This window comes from Pseudopipra pipra, chromosome 1 (assembly GCF_036250125.1).
Source record: "Pseudopipra pipra isolate bDixPip1 chromosome 1, bDixPip1.hap1, whole genome shotgun sequence".
Taxonomy (NCBI): domain Eukaryota; kingdom Metazoa; phylum Chordata; class Aves; order Passeriformes; family Pipridae; genus Pseudopipra; species Pseudopipra pipra.
In genome coordinates, this window is record NC_087549.1 from 18,064,676 (window position 1) to 18,075,486 (window position 10,811).

The window sequence follows — 10,811 nt, forward strand, 5'->3', positions numbered from 1 at the left end:
GATCGGACCAAAGCTGTTACTGTCACGGGCAGGGTAGATCTGGGCTCAGCAGGGATATGTATTTAACCCCCCTGAGCCCTGTGCCAGATGGGAAGGTAAAATGAGTCTTTCAGATCACCCTAGGGTCCTCCCACCAAGCACTCACATTTCTCTGTATATGACAATCACTATATCTGGCAAGAAGCCATGTATTTAAACAAATATTTCTAAGTAGACCCTTGACTCTTACCACTATATTAAAGGGCTAAAGGTATTAGATTTGTGGATGTGTTCAGACAAATATTCTACGTGGTATTTTTTTTCATACTTCTAAACATTTCTGACAGTGTCTTTCATGATCTCCAGTCCAAAGGCTTTTCCAAACCTCCTAACATCCAGAAAGTAGGAGAAGGCCCAGGAGAAGGCCCAGGTGTCATCTTTTGCTGTTTTCTCTGCTAAATCATGTAGAAGATCAGAGAGAATTTATTTTCTAAGAATTTGAAAAGCTAGCTAATACAAAACCAGAAATACTGATTCATGAGCATCCCCACATAACACAGGACTTCTTTTTATTCCACTTTCGCTAATTAGTGTGAAAAATTACCACTGTAAAACAATGCATTTGTATCTAGCTTTACTGGAACAGGCTCCCCAGGGAAGTGGTCACAGCACCAAGCATGCCAGAGTTCAAGAAGTGTCTGGATGACACTCTTGGGCACATGGTGTGATGCTCCTGTGCAGGGCCAGGAGTTGCACTCAATGATCCTTGTGGGTCCCTTCCAACTCAGCATATTCTGTGATTCTGTGAAGTGGCACTGATGTAAATGCAGAACAACTATATTGAATTGAATTTTCTCCTGATTTTCACCAGTGTGAAAACATTATTGGCCTGTCCTTTTTCTCAGAGCCCTTACCTTTCATCTGGAAATCAATCATTGCTCCAGATGAAATGACGTTTGACTAATGACAGGAAACCAGTATCAGAAAACCAGCTTATAACATACCACATACAATATACATAGCAGTCAGGCAAGACTAAGGGATTACAGCAACCCTACCATTTATGACTGCTTAAAAACTATGTACAGCTTTTACCAGGGGAGAAAACAGAGAAAGAATTATAAATTTTTCACAGTAGGTCTAACTAAGAAAATTATTACTTGCAAGAAGGTATTTTAAAACACTTTACTGAGGGTGTGCTCATTTCATCTGCTGCTGCTGTTCATCCCTGTCCTGAATTTTTGGGATAAGGAGTTTTCTGGCCCATGGGTCTTGGCTGAGAATGGCCTTCTCTCTCTCTTCTCACAAACCACACCAAAAGACCATGAGCTGTAGCACAACTATCTTAGACACTTTTCTTCTCAAAACACTTTTCTCAAAGTAAATACAATTGACAATCATAAAGTTACAAGCTCCATTTGCAGCTGAACAGTAACTGAACAGTTATATTACATATTGGATCCCATATTTGGTGGGAGAGGACCAGACCCTCCTGGGTACTGCAGCCACACTGAACTGCACCGAGCCATAAACTAGCCTGGCCACTCCAAAGTTCATATCTCCAATCCTTCTCTATGAATATGGTTTTTCAGCTGCTTTAGACTTGTCTTGAACTCCCTGATAAGGCAATGCTTAGTCCTTCAGTTGGAAATAGCATTTTCCTTGTTCCTAAGAGTTTCACTGGGAAGCAATCACTCAACCCACCTCTGCCTGTTAGAGCCACAGTGAGCTGCTCATGTACCTCCAGCTTAGGGTCTGGCTCCACAAATGGTGATTCCAGAGCTTGCTTTCTTAAGTCTCCATTCCTGGCCTCAGTCTCTGCCTCACGGAGCATTTGGCTGAGCTCAAGTACATTAAGATGGTATTGCACAAACTTCTCTCTGCATAGTATGCACACAGCAAAGACCCAACAGGGGAAGGAAAAGGGGAGATGGCTGTGCCATGTCTTACAGGCTTTGTAGATAAAAAGTATCAACTCTAGCATTCAAAGGGGAAGAATTTTTTTGTATGTCATTCTGTGGTTGTAAAACAAGATATTCTTTGAATTCTTTGGCAGATCTGTCAAGCCTGATTGGAGAAAGGCAGCCACTGGGCCTCTTGGAGGGAGTTCTGTGTTATTCTGGTACTCCCCAAAGTAATGCTGAGTTGAAGAAGAGTGGACCAGCCAGCTGGCTTCTGGTTGACACCAGAAGAGTGATGAGGGGGAGAGGGACAATAAACTGAATGCAGACTACACACAACAGATCAGAAACATGAAGCAGGAGGACCAGAGAGAGCTGTGTGAGTGCCTGCTCTCTGAAGGACTTTAAATACTGGTATGATCCCCACCAGATTTTTGGTTCATGTTTCCACAACCTGAAGCTACCAAAATTTTTTCTATTTACATAATGCAAGATTTGCAGGGTATTCAGCAACACATCCCAGGGTCCACCCTACAATATCTGTATAGATATGACATAAGTGCAGCTCTTCAACACGGTCTTATGTTGGTATGTTTGCCTAATCAAGGTAGGTTATCACAATATTAATGTTTTAACCAATGTGATAAGTTTCCGGGAAGGTAGAAAGCTGATTTTAGTAGATGATTGAAGAAATAATCCTACTTAGGATACAGTTTTTGCAATAGGAATAGAAGAAATAAACATAATGTGATACCAGAACCAAGAGAAAAGGAGTATATAACAATGCCAAAATTATAAAAAGAGAGGAGAAAGACATTTTTGGGAAAGACAGTCCTTTACATAAATACTTTAGTTGAGTTGGTAAATGGAAAAGAGTTCCACTGATCTTGTTTACTGTTCCATCAATCTGTTAGATATTTCTGTAGTGCTGTTTGTTTCTTTAATTTGACATTACCACTTATATGTCTTGTGAAATACCATTTGAATGCCAGGGCAACTGAGATTTTGGAACACACTGTTGACAGCTGTTTTGGAACTACAAATACGATGTGTGCTACATCTGGTGAGTCCGGAGTGAAAAAATACAATGGAAAAGCACAATTTCTCATTTGGAGCTGCTGTGCAGGGTTTACAATATCCAAGTACCTTACTCAGTAAAGGGACTGTTTAATGACCTACCCATAGAGATAGTCTTTTATAATCAGTACAAAGATTGATTTGAGTATTTCTGCAAAGCCGGTCCATTCTTTCTAACTAGGAAAATTGACATAGAACATGAAAGAGAGATGCTTTAAATGCTAAATTAAATCAGTGAATCAATAAATGATCTAAAAATATTTTGTCATTAATTTTCATGACACAGCCATGACTATGCCAAGCAAGGCATCATGTGCACTCAAGCCTAATAAAGTCTCATACCTATGACTCACTGAAAGAAGTAGCAGCCGGCCTCCTGGAAGCTGCAATGAATAATCAAGGGATTTTTTGGTGTCAGGCTAACATTGTAGACACTACCAAGTAAAAGAGAGTGAAACCAAAAATAATGTACTTAAAAAAGTTAGAAGCATAACAGCCAGGTGAGCAGTGTTATCTCTGCCAGCTCCAGAACTGACTATTCTTCAAAGTGAATTTTGGTGTGTGTGTATGTGGGTGATCTAGATGTCTGCACTGATCTGCTCTTCTCCTAGTCCTGTTATTTTACCAAGAGAAAGAAAGAAAGACTAAACTAACAACAGAAGAGACTGGCGTGCACTCTACACTGCTTCTTTTTCCCTTTCTTTCTTTAAACAGAGGTGGAGGTATCAGACTGTGGAATAGGAGTGTCAGACATACTGATGTTGCTCTGGGTCCTTGAACAGACTCGGGGTGACCATTCAAATATGAGAATTTCAGTATAGGTGGGTACTTGACACTCAGAAGACAGTGCCCTCAGTACTTACAGGAATCTAATGGGGAACTGGAGAAATCATAAGGTCATCTGTTAATTCAGACACAAATTTTCCTTTCAATTTATGTTTCAGATGGCAAATTTTTCTCAAGACTTAATGTACGGGACCATGAGAGCAACTGATAGAGCTAAAAATAAGTATTTTTTTTCCAATTAAAAAGGTGCACAGTGATATTTTAAATGTCAAAGAAATTATAATTCAGGCTTTCATTGTATTATTACACTATGCTGAAGCTAACAGTTTTCCATTACTCCCTAAATAATATGTAATAATGATTTGAATAATATGTAATAATGATTTAGTGCACAGAATAAAAAAAAAATTAAATATTCATATTGAACCACAGAAGTTCTGGAAACCATATAACATCTGGGTGCAGAGAAAACCCTAGATCACCCAGCCATTGTTTGGCCATTGATTCTGCAAGTAAAACCTCACTAGCTCCTACAAGTTTGAAATACTACACAGTCTCTCAAACCTATTCTGGATGAGGGAAAACAGAAAATTAACATTTCATAGAGGTAAAATTGTAATTTAAACTTTCTCTGATATTAAGTGAATAAGAAGAAAGCTTTCTTAAATATAAGAGAACAATCAGGAATGTACAGGTCTCTCATCTAACAAACAATAACTTTTTTATGGTCAAGTTTTCTCTTCTTAAGAGAAAAATGGAGCTGACTAAGTAGCTTTGATATTTTCTCCATTTTCTTTTCCTAACAGTAGCTTTCACTTCATGTAAAATCATTCTGTGGCTGATATTCAAATCCTTTAAATATGTAATTTTCCCAAAAGCTAAAGTCAAGTTCTTTTTCTACTTCTTTAATACAGATTGATTAGATTGAGTGTCAGAACTCAACTAAGACCATCTAATGATGGAGCTTGCTTCAGGAAAGTGAGTACTTCAACAACAACACTAATGTTTTATTTCAGATGGAGAAAGTCTTTCTTTTGAGGTTGCACATTTCTGTGTACTGCAATGATCTGGATGGGATTTAACCCCAAAAATCTAAACACTTACATTTTGTACTTCTATTTGCTACAGGGCCTTCAACAAGGAGTTGTAGTGCTCTCAGGCTGTCCTAGGCTCTACTGAACTTCTCAAAATATGACAGCAGGGGAAGTTTATTTTGATGACCACCTGTTCTTAGTTGGCTGATTTTGGCAAGGATTCCTGCATTTCCATGATACAATCCCACTGGCTTCAAATGAAATACAGCCTTGAAACTGGAAGTGAAGAATGAGTACGATGCTGTGCTTGAACAAAAATATGCTCTGTTGCAGGCACAGAAGGAGGCACTCAATGGGAATCACCGCTTTAAGCACAATGGTGAAGTCAAGTCTGGATTTTCTGTAATGACCATCACCAAAGCTTCTAAGTGCATCCCAAGTGCATTCCTAACTGGCTTTATCAAATGTTCTGTTCTTCCTTCCAGACCCTGTTAAGCTTCACTGTCCTGGGCACTGATGTGTGCTGGAGAAAAAAGGGGCATCTTGATGCCAGATCCTCTGCTCAAAAGGGGATTTGTGGAACTGTGCAGAGTTGGGGAACACTCCATCCACCTTGAATAATATGGTACAGTGAGGTCAGACTGTTGTTATGTGGCACAACACAGCCTTGAAGAAGGATATAGTGCGGACATGAATGATCCTCAGCTCCCCACCAACCCCACTTTTGCTTCAGAGATGTATTCAGTATTCAAGGCTGGCACTCAGTTCATTGGAAGCACCCTGTCTCCAAAAGCCAGAAGGCTGAAAAGATTTAGGAAAGAATCAAGGAAATGTCAATAACCAAAGCAGTCATCTTTCCAGCCAATCCTATCACCTTCTCGCACAGTATAACATACCCATGATACTTTTAGTTTAGGAGGAACATTCTGGATTGATAAATAGAAATCAGAAATATGTGGGAAGTACTACTCTCAGGAATAAGTGTTGCTGGTGGAAGGTCTGCATTTCCAAAAATGCATCATTCCTTGAAGGCTACAGTGTGTAGAAGAACTTGGGCACCTTTATTTTTAAAATATGCAAGTGTAAAAAGTGAATTTCTACTTTGCTCTGAAATTAAGCAACATTGATTGTGTTTTTATAATGTCATTAACAATTTAAGATTTCTTGTAACTATAAGAATGTACTGGTTTTATGTGACACAAATGTGTGCATTAAGAAATTTTGGCTGGACAGAACATGAAATCAATCATATTAGGATCATCCTTTTCCCAGAACAAAAATGTCAACCAACCAAGTTTAAAAAAACAATTTGCCAACTCCCTTCCCTTCTACTCTACTTCTTTAAGACACACTGCATCTTAATTAATTAGACTTGATTTTTTGGGGGTTGATAGTATTACCACTTTAGCAATTCTCCAGTCACCCACAAAGTTTGTTATGAAGTCTAGATTCAACTTTACATTGACATACAGTAAAATTAAACAAAAGTACATCTTAAAAATTAGAAGAAAACGAGACAGAGAATATACACCTTTTGGCTGCCATTTCAGGGTAGTATAGGCAATGTTCAGGAGTTCTCTAATGTAATACTTAATTTGGTTTTATTTAACTTATTCTGTAGTGTCACAAAATGTGCCATAGTCTTTGGCTTTGATTTTGCAACAGCATCTGCCTGAGTAGATCCTTATGAAGTCCCCTTCCTGAATGAGAGCTTAGATATTGTAAATCTATCCCAGTCATCCCTAAAGAGAAACTGGACTTTTTGACTGTCTGCACTCAAACCTCAGCACCTCCAGACGTAGCACGCATCTCAGCCTTCACTTCAAAACAGCTGTCAAGAATGTGTGCCAGACTTTCAGCTGTCATGCCATACAGTCAGGATCCCACACAACATACAAATGGTAAAGTAGAATTAAATAATGGTACATGATACCAGAAGAAAAATGCAATAGAGTTACAAAATGGTAGTGGTCACGCTCACTGACTTTACAAGAGTCAAAATTTTTCTGCTGGAGTGAGTTTAATACCAGAGAGTTCTAAAAATCATGAGTTTAAGATGTAGCTGCATTTGTTGAGAGAATATCTGCCTAACATATTTTTAAGAAAGGTGTCTTAAAATTTATCTGGACAAAATACCCCTTCCCTTTAATTTAGCTGTTATTTACTGTTCATGTAAAGCTCTTCTGTTCATGACTGATGAAGCATAGTGTGTAACTTGCAGCCTGCACATTGTGGTGTAGAAAAACCCTCTGAAACCACCTTTATGTAAAATTTGGAATGATTTCATCAATTACTAACACTCTTCCTCAATATAAGTAGAACTTTAGTTAGTAGCGTACTTGACGAGGCAGATTAAGCTGACAACTTTCATTAGTCAGACATACAACCATTGTAAAAATCTTCCAAACCAGAAGGTTAGGCTTGAGAAATGAGACACTGGTGTTGGCAGGTTCAGAGATATTTTTTCAACTTTATACAACAGTTCATCTGTGCCATTATAAATGGCAGAGAAGGTAATACACTGAAATAGATACTGATGGCCTGATACTGAAAGAGGCCAAAAATTAAGGAAAATTTAGATGGTCCTGATTAAGCAGTTTTATTTGTTGAATGCTATGACCACAAGCAAACCAGTTGAACTGAAACTCAGGTAAATACTTTTGCACTGGATTTTGAAATAAACATAATCATCAAAATGGGTGTGCACAAAATATATTGTGAGAATTATTTCATTAAGCATCTATATGACACGGCACTTAGTTTTGTGTAAAGGCACTGTATGTTATTAGTTACACAGTATTAAATGAGGAAAAGCCCTCTCAGAGGTTCTCTAGACATTCTAGACATTGCTTTTATGCAAGATCAAGTCAGGCAAGATGATCTAATAGTCTCTTGTGACAATAACATTTAGAAATCTGTGAAAAAGTTTTAATAAAATATAAACCCAAAGATGATCTGGTATTTCTAAGTCTTTTGAGCTTTAACATTTCCCCACACCCCATCTCCCTACCTCCCAGTTTAGTGTTTATTTCAAAGTAATCAAAGTTTTTATTTCAGAATTTCTTGTGTATTTAAGCACATTGGTGACACTGGTTGTCCACTTTCCTGTTGTTATTCTAGAATTCAGTAGCCTACCAGTCACAATTTCCACCGTGGTGGTGGTTTAAGTAGTTAAGCTTCTCATTCACTATTTGCAAAATTAAATAGAATGTTTAAAATGAAGTATCGGACCACCAAAATTCATCAACTTTATATTTTAAATGAATACTGTATAGATTTTTCCCTAACCCCCCATTTTACAACTTGCATGTTATCTTAAAAACTTGTCCCTTGTCCTTATAGCAGCCTTGCAGTACCTGAAGGGAGCCTACAACAGAAATGAAGAGGGACTTTTTTCAAGGACATGTACTGACAGGACAAGGGGGAATGGCTTTAGGCTGAAAGAGAATAGGCTTACATTAGGTAGTAAGAAGAAATTCTTTACTGTGAGAGAGGTGAGGCACTGGAACGGGTTGCCCAGAGAAGTTGTGGATGCCCCACCCCTGGAATCATTCAAGGCCAGGCTGGATGGGCTTTGAGTGGTCAAAGTTGTCTCTACCCTTGGCAAGGAGGTTGGAACTAGGTGATCTTCAAGATCCCTTCCAACCCAAACCATTCTGTGACTCTATTAAATAAGAATCCCATTAACTCCTGATGGACATAATGCCCTGACAGGTTAGCTATAATAAATGAGATACTTTGATTATTATAGTATTTTCAGTATGTCCTGCTAACGCTAAATTTAGACACTACCACTCATTGTATTATTTGCTCCCTATTAATGTAGCCTGTCCTTTTATTCCTGCCAAACAGCACTCATCTACTTGTTCCAAATGAGAACCTTACATGTCCAAATTAACTACTACTTCTAAATCATCGCTTCAGAAATATTTCACTCTTTCAATATTTCAGTTTTATTGAACATCACTCATTTTGGTAAAGGAATTATGAACAGGTCTTCGTAACACAACAGCAATTTTTCTACTGTAGGTCACCTAAAACTAAAAATGTAGTTCAGTTGCAGAGTGGGTTTGTTTTTTTTTTTTTCCTGTTTTTGAAAGATTGTAGTGACTATGTAGAGCTAATACAAAGTTTGGGCATTTGCTTGTGTTTTTTAATTAATTCACAGAATATTCTGCAGTAATAACAAAATGTGTATGTTCAGATGCTATTAATGAACATCAGTTTAAGAATCTACATAAAGAGCTAGACTAAACTAGTTTTCTTTTGCTTTATATCCACTTAACAGCAATGGAAAGCACTCGAAGACAGTTGTACTTACTTGACTTTTGCATACCAGTTTCACAGACCCAAAGAATTATGTTTAAGTGAGCTGCCAAACCTGGGTTTGGTGCCAGACTCAATACTCTTAGTTTATCACCAGCTGACCCACTGCTGTAATTCTAATACTCACTTTCTTGCTATACACTCATATTTCCTTACAAATAAGATTCCACAGTCGCTGCAACATATCCCCCATTTCTAGGGGTTAAAACATGACTGGAAAAGTCTGTAGCCTACAAAACTACTGCTAATATTCACCTGAGTTTCTACCTGTGCTTATAATCTCCATAAGGCATTGGAATCACTAAATTTTATGGGTATCTGTATCTAAACTTACAATATTCACTGTAGCCTGACACTATCCCAATTGGTTTCCAGCAGAATTCATGCCAGTGGGCACAGTCTGGATCTGATTTGGAGGATGCGATGGAAATAGGGATCGTTAAAAACACCCCATTATCATATGGTCTGGTAGTTGGCTACAGTGCTGTTCTACAATCATGATTTAGTACAGATGTTTCATTTAAACTCTAGGTTTATAAAGGTACACATTTTTTTGGTTTACTCTGATTATAACCACAGTCTACTCCTCCCTGGTAATCAACTGCTAGAATTTGTCAAATGTTGTCATTTAATATGTGGGTCACTTCCAGTGCTGTGTTTGTTGCATGGAATGCTCCACTTCCATAGAAACAGATGTTTTAACTTAACAGCAGAAAGAGCTAAACAAGTGCATGTGAAGGCACAGTGCAAATAATGTGTTTCATTTCTGTTATTTATAGCTGTCCGCAGCTATCATAATTTTTTTATTTGAAAATTATTAAATCAATTACAAGAAGTTTATTTGCAGATACTGCCAAGAATGATGCATGCTAGGCAACTGCTTCTGGGGAAGTGTCTTCTTCTGGGCCATTGCAGAGGCATTTCAGTGAAGTCAATCCATTTCTGAAAGACTACAGTATAACAGGGTCTGTACACTAGGCCTCAGGTTATACATAGGAAAAAAAAATACCCTCTTTAGACCTCCCAGCCCTTCTGGCAGATATGTCAGGTGTTAGGGCAGTGGAGCTAGATTGTACTTAACTCCTCAGCATATTTGAAGAGGGCAAGACCAGCTGAAATGATGGTTAGCAGGAAGACTCATGGGAGAGGGCTCTGGCTGGAAAAAGGCTGAGCTGAGAGGATGGGTTTCTTCCTTCTTTCAGTTTTATTTGACTGAAATACATCCCACTCAAACTGGGAATTGTGTTTATATGAAAAACTAGCAATAGTCTTATCTAAAATGCAAGGGGGAAATATTTTTTTGAAACACAGAACTATTTCCACATACCAGAATGAAGAAACAAATCAGCCATCTGTGAAATTCTTTGCTCTTTAAAATCCTACCTGACTAGTTTCAGGTCACTGTAGGAGCCACTGATTTTTATAACAGAAGTGATGTTTGAAAGCGAGCCATACTGCATACTTTCCAAAGCACACAGACAAAATAATTTGTAACAGTGCTGTAATATTCCACATCCAGGGGCAGATCACGTAAAGACTGAGCTGTGTGCAACCAAGGTAAGTGCTTATAGCTGATACTGTCTAACATCACTTCCCAAACAAATCCCATAATTTTTACACTTGAGCCACAGGCAAGCCTGAAAGTACAGGCCAGATTACTTTAAAAGTTCACTGTGTTCCCTTTCACGCCCACCCAAAATGCCCTGGA

The 10,811-nt window shown here is 38.2% G+C and overlaps 1 long non-coding RNA gene across 1 annotated transcript; it reads left to right on the top strand.

Moving 5' to 3' along the window:
• Positions 1-4,982, top strand: LOC135410212 (uncharacterized). Its single transcript, XR_010428553.1, has 3 exons — positions 1-95; positions 2,036-4,721; positions 4,872-4,982. It is a non-coding gene; the product is annotated as an uncharacterized LOC135410212 (long non-coding RNA).
• Positions 4,983-10,811: the final 5,829 nt, after the last annotated feature.